The sequence below is a fragment of the Artemia sp. Qi Xiang Cuo genome, chromosome 2 (assembly GCF_049724085.1).
Source record: "Artemia sp. Qi Xiang Cuo chromosome 2, ASM4972408v1, whole genome shotgun sequence".
Lineage (NCBI taxonomy): Eukaryota > Metazoa > Arthropoda > Branchiopoda > Anostraca > Artemiidae > Artemia > Artemia sp. Qi Xiang Cuo.
In genome coordinates this window covers 40642352-40651181 of record NC_142795.1, presented here as the reverse complement: position 1 = coordinate 40651181, position 8830 = coordinate 40642352, and positions in this window count along the sequence as shown.

Below are 8830 nucleotides of genomic sequence, written 5' to 3'. Positions count from 1 at the left end.
TCGCTCGTCAATGTCTGGCTACGGTCTTGGCAGTTGGTTTGCTAAGCTGTTTCGCTGTGCACTACCGTCTCTACTCAGGTCAGAAACGAGAGACATCACCCCTGTCAAAGAAAAGAAGGAAAAAGCCGACACGCACTGTAAGGACTAGTAGAAGAAGAAGCCCCAAGAAGAGAATTGCTAGATCAAAACTAGACATCTTTTCCTAAGATGTCCTACCTACCGCATAAGGATTCCCAACCTTCAATCACCTCCTCAGTGAATCTATTCAATGCACAAAATGTTGATTTGAGTGTCAAGCACGGATATTGTGAACAATTTTATCCTCAACAACCCCTCTCTAATAATATTCACTTTAAAATTTATTCCAATGAAGACTACTTTATGGACATGTCTCCGACATTTATAGATTTACAAATTTAATGTCAGGAAATCCGATACTACATTGCTAATTCTCGCCGTTGGAATATCCTATGAAAATTGTATATTACATATTTTATTTCGTCAAATCAGTGTCTACATCAATGGCACGCTGGTGAGCACAAGCATCAATCTCTCAAATTATACAAGCTATAATGCAATTTATACTGATGACACCCAAGTCATACAAGGAATTGAGAGGCGTCTCCAATGGATATGAATATATTACTAATACTGATAGTACAGATGCACTTAAAATCCCACAACTAGCGAATTACATCTATTCGAAAAAATATATCATGAAATATTTAATGTACCCAAATGGTTACCGCCCAGTATTAAAGAAGATATAAAACTAACTCTGATTCCCTTTAGTTTTATATTGAGAAAGGAAATTGCTGCCAATCCCGATGTAAGTCTCTACTTCACCTCGGCAATACTTCATGTACGCAGACAACAAGTTATGAGCTCTGTTACTTTGGCAGTGGAAAAACTGAGAGCCAGTGAAAATAATATTAAATTACTTGTTCCTTATACAATCACCAATCAACGTCATATGGCCGTGGGGTCACGCACCTTCACCGACTCATCCTTTATCAATGGCGAAATTCTGTCAAAACTCGCTTTGGCATTTGTAAAAAGCGCTAATGCAATAGGATCATGGACTGGATGTCCATATAAATTTGAAATGTTTGGACTTTCATCTCTTGTCTGCAAAGTAAACGGCATCCCACTCTACAATCTATCCTTTGATAAATCCTATAGAACATTGTATGAGTTGACCATGCAAACCCTAGATCATGATTCACAACTATTTGAAAATGGTATAACCGAAGAAATGTTTGCTAAAACACATGGCATCATTGTATTGGATTTGTCTGGCACCCAGGATATGAGTATGGTACGTACGGGGAGTGTGCGTTTAGAGTGTACATTTGCCGAACCATTAGCTGAGAGTATTGCACTAATCTCGCTGAATCAATATGAAACCTATTGAGAAATCACTCTCGAAGGCATTGTTCTACTAGACTTGGTGCCATGAACACCAGTCAAATAATCAATATATTTAATATGGATCCCTACATGTCAGAGTACAGATCCTATTGTCTGCCCTTGGACTTCCTTGGAAAAATTCAAAGTGCCAACAATACCTTAATTATTGTTAATAGCAGTCCATTGACTGTGCACACGGGTCATTGGTTGTGCATCTTTCAAACAATGAAGACGATTGAATTTTTTGATCCTCTTGGACTACCCTATACATTCTACACTCCCCAAATAAGCAACTATATTGAGAGCAGTGAGAAAGCTATTATTCAAAATCGGAAGAGAGTGCAGGATCTGACGACTAAAAGCTGTGGCTTCCATGCGGTACTATATTTTGTGTTCCGATGTCGTGGCTATACTTACAATCATTTTCTCAACATTTAGGCAGACAATCCACGTCTGAACAACTTTATGGTGGAAAATATTCTCTCCGACCTGTATAATATTGATTTCGATGTCCTAAGAGTAAAGTGCTTAGAAAATGTATGTGAATTTGTTTATTAATAAAATGTATGTATACAACAATGTCTTTAAATCTTCACTATGGATTTCTTCTTTTTCGGTGTATAGGCAACTGTCGTGAACCACTATTGCTGTTAAATCATTTGGATTCACTGTATATTGATAATGATTAACTGCAAAGTCAGGGTCACATTTGCTACAGTGTAATGTAACTTCACTGTTGTCATATCTCTGTGTATAGTCAAAACTACTATTTGCATTCATATTAAGAAATTCAAGAGTTCAATCTGTCTATTTGAAGCAATATCACATACAGTGTTTTCAAATGGTGAATCACATTCAGTAGCTGCCAAATAAAAATCACTTGGTTTATAGTCATAATAGGCAGTGTCGTCACAGTGATGACGTAGAAACCAAATTATCTTGTTACCCCAACAGTTGAATCGTAGACCAGATTCTTCCTCCCAGAATAATTTAAATCCACGACAATACCAATCTCGTAGAAATAAACTAAAATCACGTTTGGGATTCTTTCCAATCATAGCGGGGTAAGTATTTTCCCACTAATCACATTTGTCATAGTGACAATTGGAGCACAGATGCCCTCTAGGATGAGAATCACAAATCTCTTCAAGACATGAATTACATCCTTTAATGTGAACTGCATAGCCTCTATGTAATTTACAAGGATTACATAATTTGCACTTTTCATTATAGTCATCAATAATTGTACAATTCTCACATTGTGTCCAACTGTAAAGAGTTTACATGCATAGTGGACATGTATAGAACATTTTTTTGGTTTCCGATGTCAACTCTCTCACAGCTAAAACAAATGTGATCATCCTCGTTCGATAAATTCAGGGTGGACGTAAGGGGAGAGGAGTAACTCTGTGACGTCACCTCTTTCGAATGGTGGGAGAGCTATCTACATTAAATTTATGGCAATGTTTTCAAAAGTATATCCACGATATTATACTGTTTTGTTCCAATTAATATACCAATAAATTGAGTATAAGTATTTGAGTCACATCGATAAAGTTTCATACAATAGTCCAATGGTGGAGAATTAGTTTTCATTACATTGTCAAGTGTTCCCTGAGAGAATATCCTGCGTTGAAGAGATAACTCGATAAAATCATCATCCAAAATCAAATGTTTTTCCATAAACACCAGATTCGATCTAATTCTCTCTTTCTCAAATTTATTCATTTTTCAATCCTATCACTCTGACTGGTGACTCTAGACTGACCATGATTCGTTAGCCTAACATTCTAACAAAAAGAAAGGGAACATTTTCGATTTCGATACAATTTTATTGTATAAATACAACAATTATACTAAGCATGTACAATTAGCGATATAGTTTATTGTCTTCGATATGCTTCACTAATGCACTTAAAGCACATTGAAGTCCATTCACATGCGCTATATCAACTTTTGCAGCGAAGCATAATTGATCCTCCATTTTAAATTTGCTCAATGATATCACATATCTTGCATATACTTCATCCCATTCCAGACAAAGCCGTGATCCTCTCGTGATTTCCACCGTAATGTTTGGTGCTCTTGTATCATTGCTACCAACTCCACTATCAACTTCTAATAGGGTAAACATTCCACTCATCATCAGCACAAATATATCCAAATGAGTAAAGTCAAACTGTTCTCACTCCTTTGAATTCTATTCACAGACTAATAAAACTATAGCAAAAATCCTTTCCATATATTCCAGGCAATCCTCTCCCGCTAATATTTTCCGACTCCCTAATTGGCTTAGAAGGAGACACGTGATCCTGTTCCCGTTATACTCGTGGATCAATATATCCCCCACCGATTATGTAATCGGTTTCTCAGAAATCTACTTCCCCTCTTGTCCTAGTCGATTACGCAATCAAGTTCTCAGAAATCCACTTCCCCACCGATTATGTAAATCAAGTTCTCAGAAATTCACTTCCCCGTCGATTACACAAACAATTTCTCGGAAATCCACTTCCCCCTCTTGTCCTAGATCAATACATCTCCTCCCATTAATGCGCATGTGCAAACTTCGCCCTGGAGTCATTACACCTAGACGAACAACAACAAATCAATTAACCTTGACCCCATTAGACTCGATCGATAATTCTTGAATAAATTATGTACTCGTGGGAGATATTTTGCCCTTCCTACTACTATAAAGTCTTAATAAAAACGAAAAGATTTAAAGTATTATTTTCTTTGTCCTTGAAAAGACTATGTCAATATAAAACGAACAGAAATTAATTAAAAAACACTTTTCCACAAAATAAGTTTTTCAAAGAAAAGTAAAGAACTCCATTCAACAAAAATTGAGCAAAAATAAAATCAAATAATCTACCAAGCGAAAAGAACACAAATCTAAAACGAACAGAAATTACAATAAATAACCGAGTCAAACTTAAAACGAGCAGAAATTAACATAAGTTGGGTTCAAAACCCCTATGCCTTCCCAAGGCCAGAACATAATTTGCACTTTACTGAAAAAATACAAATGAATGTGCATTGTCAGTTTAATATACATATACTGATATTTAGTCATCAAAATGTTAATATTATTTGATTTATTAAAGTTATAAAAGTAAAAATATTTATGTTTTTTCAGTAAACTGCAAATTATGTTCTGGCCTTGGGAAGGCATAGTGGTTTTGAGCCCAACTCACGATAATTTCTATTCGTTTTGAGTTTGACTGGCTTATTTATGGTAATTTCTGTTCGTTTTGTGCTTCATTTATTTATCAATGATGATTTGGGGTAGTTTCACGCTTGGTAGATAATTTGATTTTATTTTTGCTAATTTTTGTTTAATGGAGCTCTACTTTTCTTTGAAAAACTTATTTTGTGGAAAAAAGTTTTTTTAATTAATGAGTGAAGATGAAAAGGTGACGCTGAGAAATAAAAAGATTGACCAGGTGGGTAGCTTCACTTACCTTGGTAGTATTATTAGTAAAAATGGTGTAAGTCTGCAAACCAAGATTAGAATTTTAGAAGCTACAGTGATGACTGTGGTCAAATATGGCTCTGAAGCGTGGGCGCTCCGAAAAGCGGATAAAGATTTGCTAGATGTTTTCCAGAGAAATTGCTTAAGGATTGTTCTGGGTACCCGGCTTACTGACCGTATTTCAAACAATAGGCTGTACGAAAATGTGGATCAATACCGCTCTCTAGGGCTATAGTGAAGGAAAGGTTGAGGTGGCTAGGGCACGTTGTGCGGATGAAGGATGACAGATTGCCGAAGATTGTTCTTTTCGGCCAACCGTCTAGGGCTAAACGGAAAGCGGGTCGTCCTCGTCTTGGGTGGGAGGACGTCATAAAGGAAGGTATAAGGAAATGGGAACTTCGTGTGAGGGTGTAAACAGGGAGGCTTTGAATAGATTGGGATGGAGGAGGAGCGTGCGTAGCTGTATTGGCCTCAGGCGGCTTGGTGCTGCGGTGAGTTGTTAGTAGCAGTAGTTTCAGATCCAAAACGACAGTCAATCATTGGACTGATCTTATTGTACAGAAGGGATGCCAAATTAAACGAAAAAAAATTAAGCAGCAATCCTAAAATGCTTTATTTTTATATTTTTAAAACCTTATTTAATTTTCATCAGACGAGACACAAGGTTTTATCGACTTGCGTAATTTAAATCTCTTGACGTTCATCAGTGAATGACGTAGTTCCGAGACGAATGCCGATGCAAGCTCTTGGCGGCATTCGTCAGGGACGGAGCCAAGAGCGAAAAATAATGCAATTTCATTCGAATCATCATTTTTAGATAGCCATTTTGTTCTACGTAGTTGATTTCCAGATATAAATTATGTTTTTGAGGACACTCCCCCCACAGTCCTCAGGGCACGGGTTGTAAGTAATGCCCTGGGGACATATAAGGTTTTTATAGAAAGCTTTGTCGTAGAAACTTTAAAAATGACTCATTCGATTGGAAATTCAAACGGATAGTGCCCTTTTTAATAGTCGAAAGTGATTTGAGGGCAACTAACGCCAATCTCACACCCACCTTTTCCCCAAACACATCCAATCAAAATTTCGAGATAGCCATTTTGTTCAACATAGTTGAAAATTCTGGAAATTAGGTCTTTGAGGATATCAACCCCCCCACAGCCCTCTGGGCAAGGGTTGTAAGTTATGCCCTGGGGGCATATAAGGTTTTCATAGAAAGTGTTGTCATAGAAACTTCAAAACGGGCTCATTCGATTGGAAATTTAAATGGCTAGTGTCCTTTTTAATAGTCGAAAGAGATTGGAAGGCAACTAACACCCCTTCCACGCCCACTATTTCCTCAAACACATCCAATCAAAATTTTGAGATAGCCATTTTGTTTAACCTAGTTGAAAGTTCTGGAAATTATATCTTTGAGCAGGACACTCCCCCCACAGTCTTCAGGGTACGGGTTATAAGTTATGCCCTGGGGGTATATATAGTTCTTAAGCAAGGAATGTTTGTATAAACTTCAGGGAGGGCTCATTTGATTGGAAATTGAAAATTCAAGTTCACTTTTTAAGCGTCAAAAGATATCGGAGGTAACCAGTCCCCCCACGCCCTTTTTCCAAAATGAATACGATAAAAATTTTGAGATAGCTATTTTGTTAAAAATAGTTCAAAGATCATATAACAAAAACTCCAGTTTTGACCACACCCCCACGGTCCCGTGGACAGGCGTTGTAAGTTTTGTCCTGGGAATTTATATGGCATTTCTGGAAGGGATACTCATTAGAATTTCGAATATAACTTTTTTGATTGGAGATGAAAAGTTCTAGTAGTAGAATGGCCATAATATCTCCCACGGGGGCTCCTTATATGGGCATAGAATACTGACGGGGGCTCCATATATGGGCATAGAGTCCCTAGGGAGAAAGATTGCGTAATCGGTCAATGACCTCTTTTTCCAAGGTCGATTTATTTGATGTTTCTATGTATAATAACTCCGGAACGAAGGTTGCACATGCGCATTGAATTCTAACGGGAAACAATGTTATTGATCTAGGACTCGAGAGGGGGAAGTGAATTTCCGAGAACTTGATTGCGTAATCGATCGCGAATGTCATGGTGTCCAGACATAGTATTTGTTGTTGTTGCTCTAGGCAATGTAATGAGTTCCCCGGAAACAGTTAGATCACGTGTTTACTTCTCAGCCAATCAGCGAGTCGGTTACATCCCCCTTCTCAGCCAATCAGAGGGCTTGTTACATATGATTTCCCCGTTACATAACAATTCGCCCTTGAGATTTCGTATATAACGGGCATGCAATGTAATTCAATTATCAGAAAGTATTGTGACGCTGTGTAAACAACAATGGATAATATTGATGAATTAGAAGCCATGTCAACTACAATTTGCAATGTAAGTACATTTTTTATTTTCAAACGAATTTTCCTTGGACATCCTCCAGTATATTCAGCTAAAACGTAAATATATTCCTTTACCCCAAATCCCCCCCCCCCAAACCATACAAACATCATTATAATCAATGGAAAACATAAAATATATTTTTTTAACCTCCCACCATTGTTTTACAATCCCAAAATTCTCGCAAAAAGAAATAATTCTCTTTTCGTTAAAGTTTGACTTTTCTCAATTGTAATCTTTTCTCTAACTGAGACATCCATCACTCTGTTGTTATTAGCTCGCTCTGGTTTGACACAAGGCTCTCCGGCGCGAGGCATATAATTAGCTCTGACTCTTTTCCCTCTGTGTTTACGAACGCAGCGGCCAAAGTCAAAGGGTTTTGTTTTGGCTGTCAAATTAAAACAGTTTTAAGCAAAAAGAGATTGCTGTATATTAAGCATGTAGTTTCGTAACCTTGTTTTTGTCAGAGAGCCGGTGAAAGAGATTATTTTCAAATTAAGTTTAACAATATATTTAGAACATTTTGTGAAAGGGGGGAGGGGGCAATACATTGATTATAACAGATTCGTTGTAATTAAATTATGTAATGGGGGAGGGCAATGCCTTCAATTCTACCGCCATCAGTGTAAAATGAAAACAAACTATTTCTTCGAATTAAATTTATGGGCCTTTTTTTTTTCAGAGAGCCGTTTAAATATATTATTTTAAAATTAATATTAAAAAAATTTTGAGACCTTTATTTGAAAGGGGGGAGGGGGCAAGTCATTTCTTCTAACAGATTCGTGGTAAGTAAATTATGGACTGGAAGAGGGCAATGCCTTCAATTCTACCGCCATCAGTGTAAAATGAAAACAAACTATTTCTTCGCATTAAAAGTAAGGGCCTTGTATTTGTCAGAGAGCCGGTGAAAAAGATTATTTTCAAATTAAGTTTAACAATATATTTAGAACATTATGTGAAAGGGGGAGGGGGCAATACAATGCTTCTAACAGCTTCGTTGTAAGTAAATTATGTAATGGGGGGGGGCAATGCCTTCAATGAAGCTAATATTATGTATAAATTGAATAGCATTTTAACCTATGTTTGCAAAATATAGGCCTACAGGTCGATGGGTTAACGATCTAATTTAAAGCCTATAGACCGGAAAATTTAATTTTTTTCTAAATGGTAAAAATAGAAACAATGATTCCTATCCTATGGCTATAGACTACTGATTGTCTAATAAAAACGTTTGATTTCTAAACCTAATATATTTCTCGCGAAATTTTTACTTTTTGCTTTACTGAAAAGAGATAAATTACATGGATGAGGGTACTAACTTTCTTTCTGTGAAAAGGGGCAAATTATTTGATACTAATTTTTTCTCTTCTTTTTAAGGCAAATTATGAAGAATGTATGGCGCCGCCGCCCGCTAAGAAAGCGAGAGTGGACGAGACAAGACCATCCATTATTAAGTACGCTGGCTCGACCCCAAAACATGTGCAATCATCTGTACAAGAATGTAACGCCGCCGGCCCGTCCGCCTTCCATCATACGTTG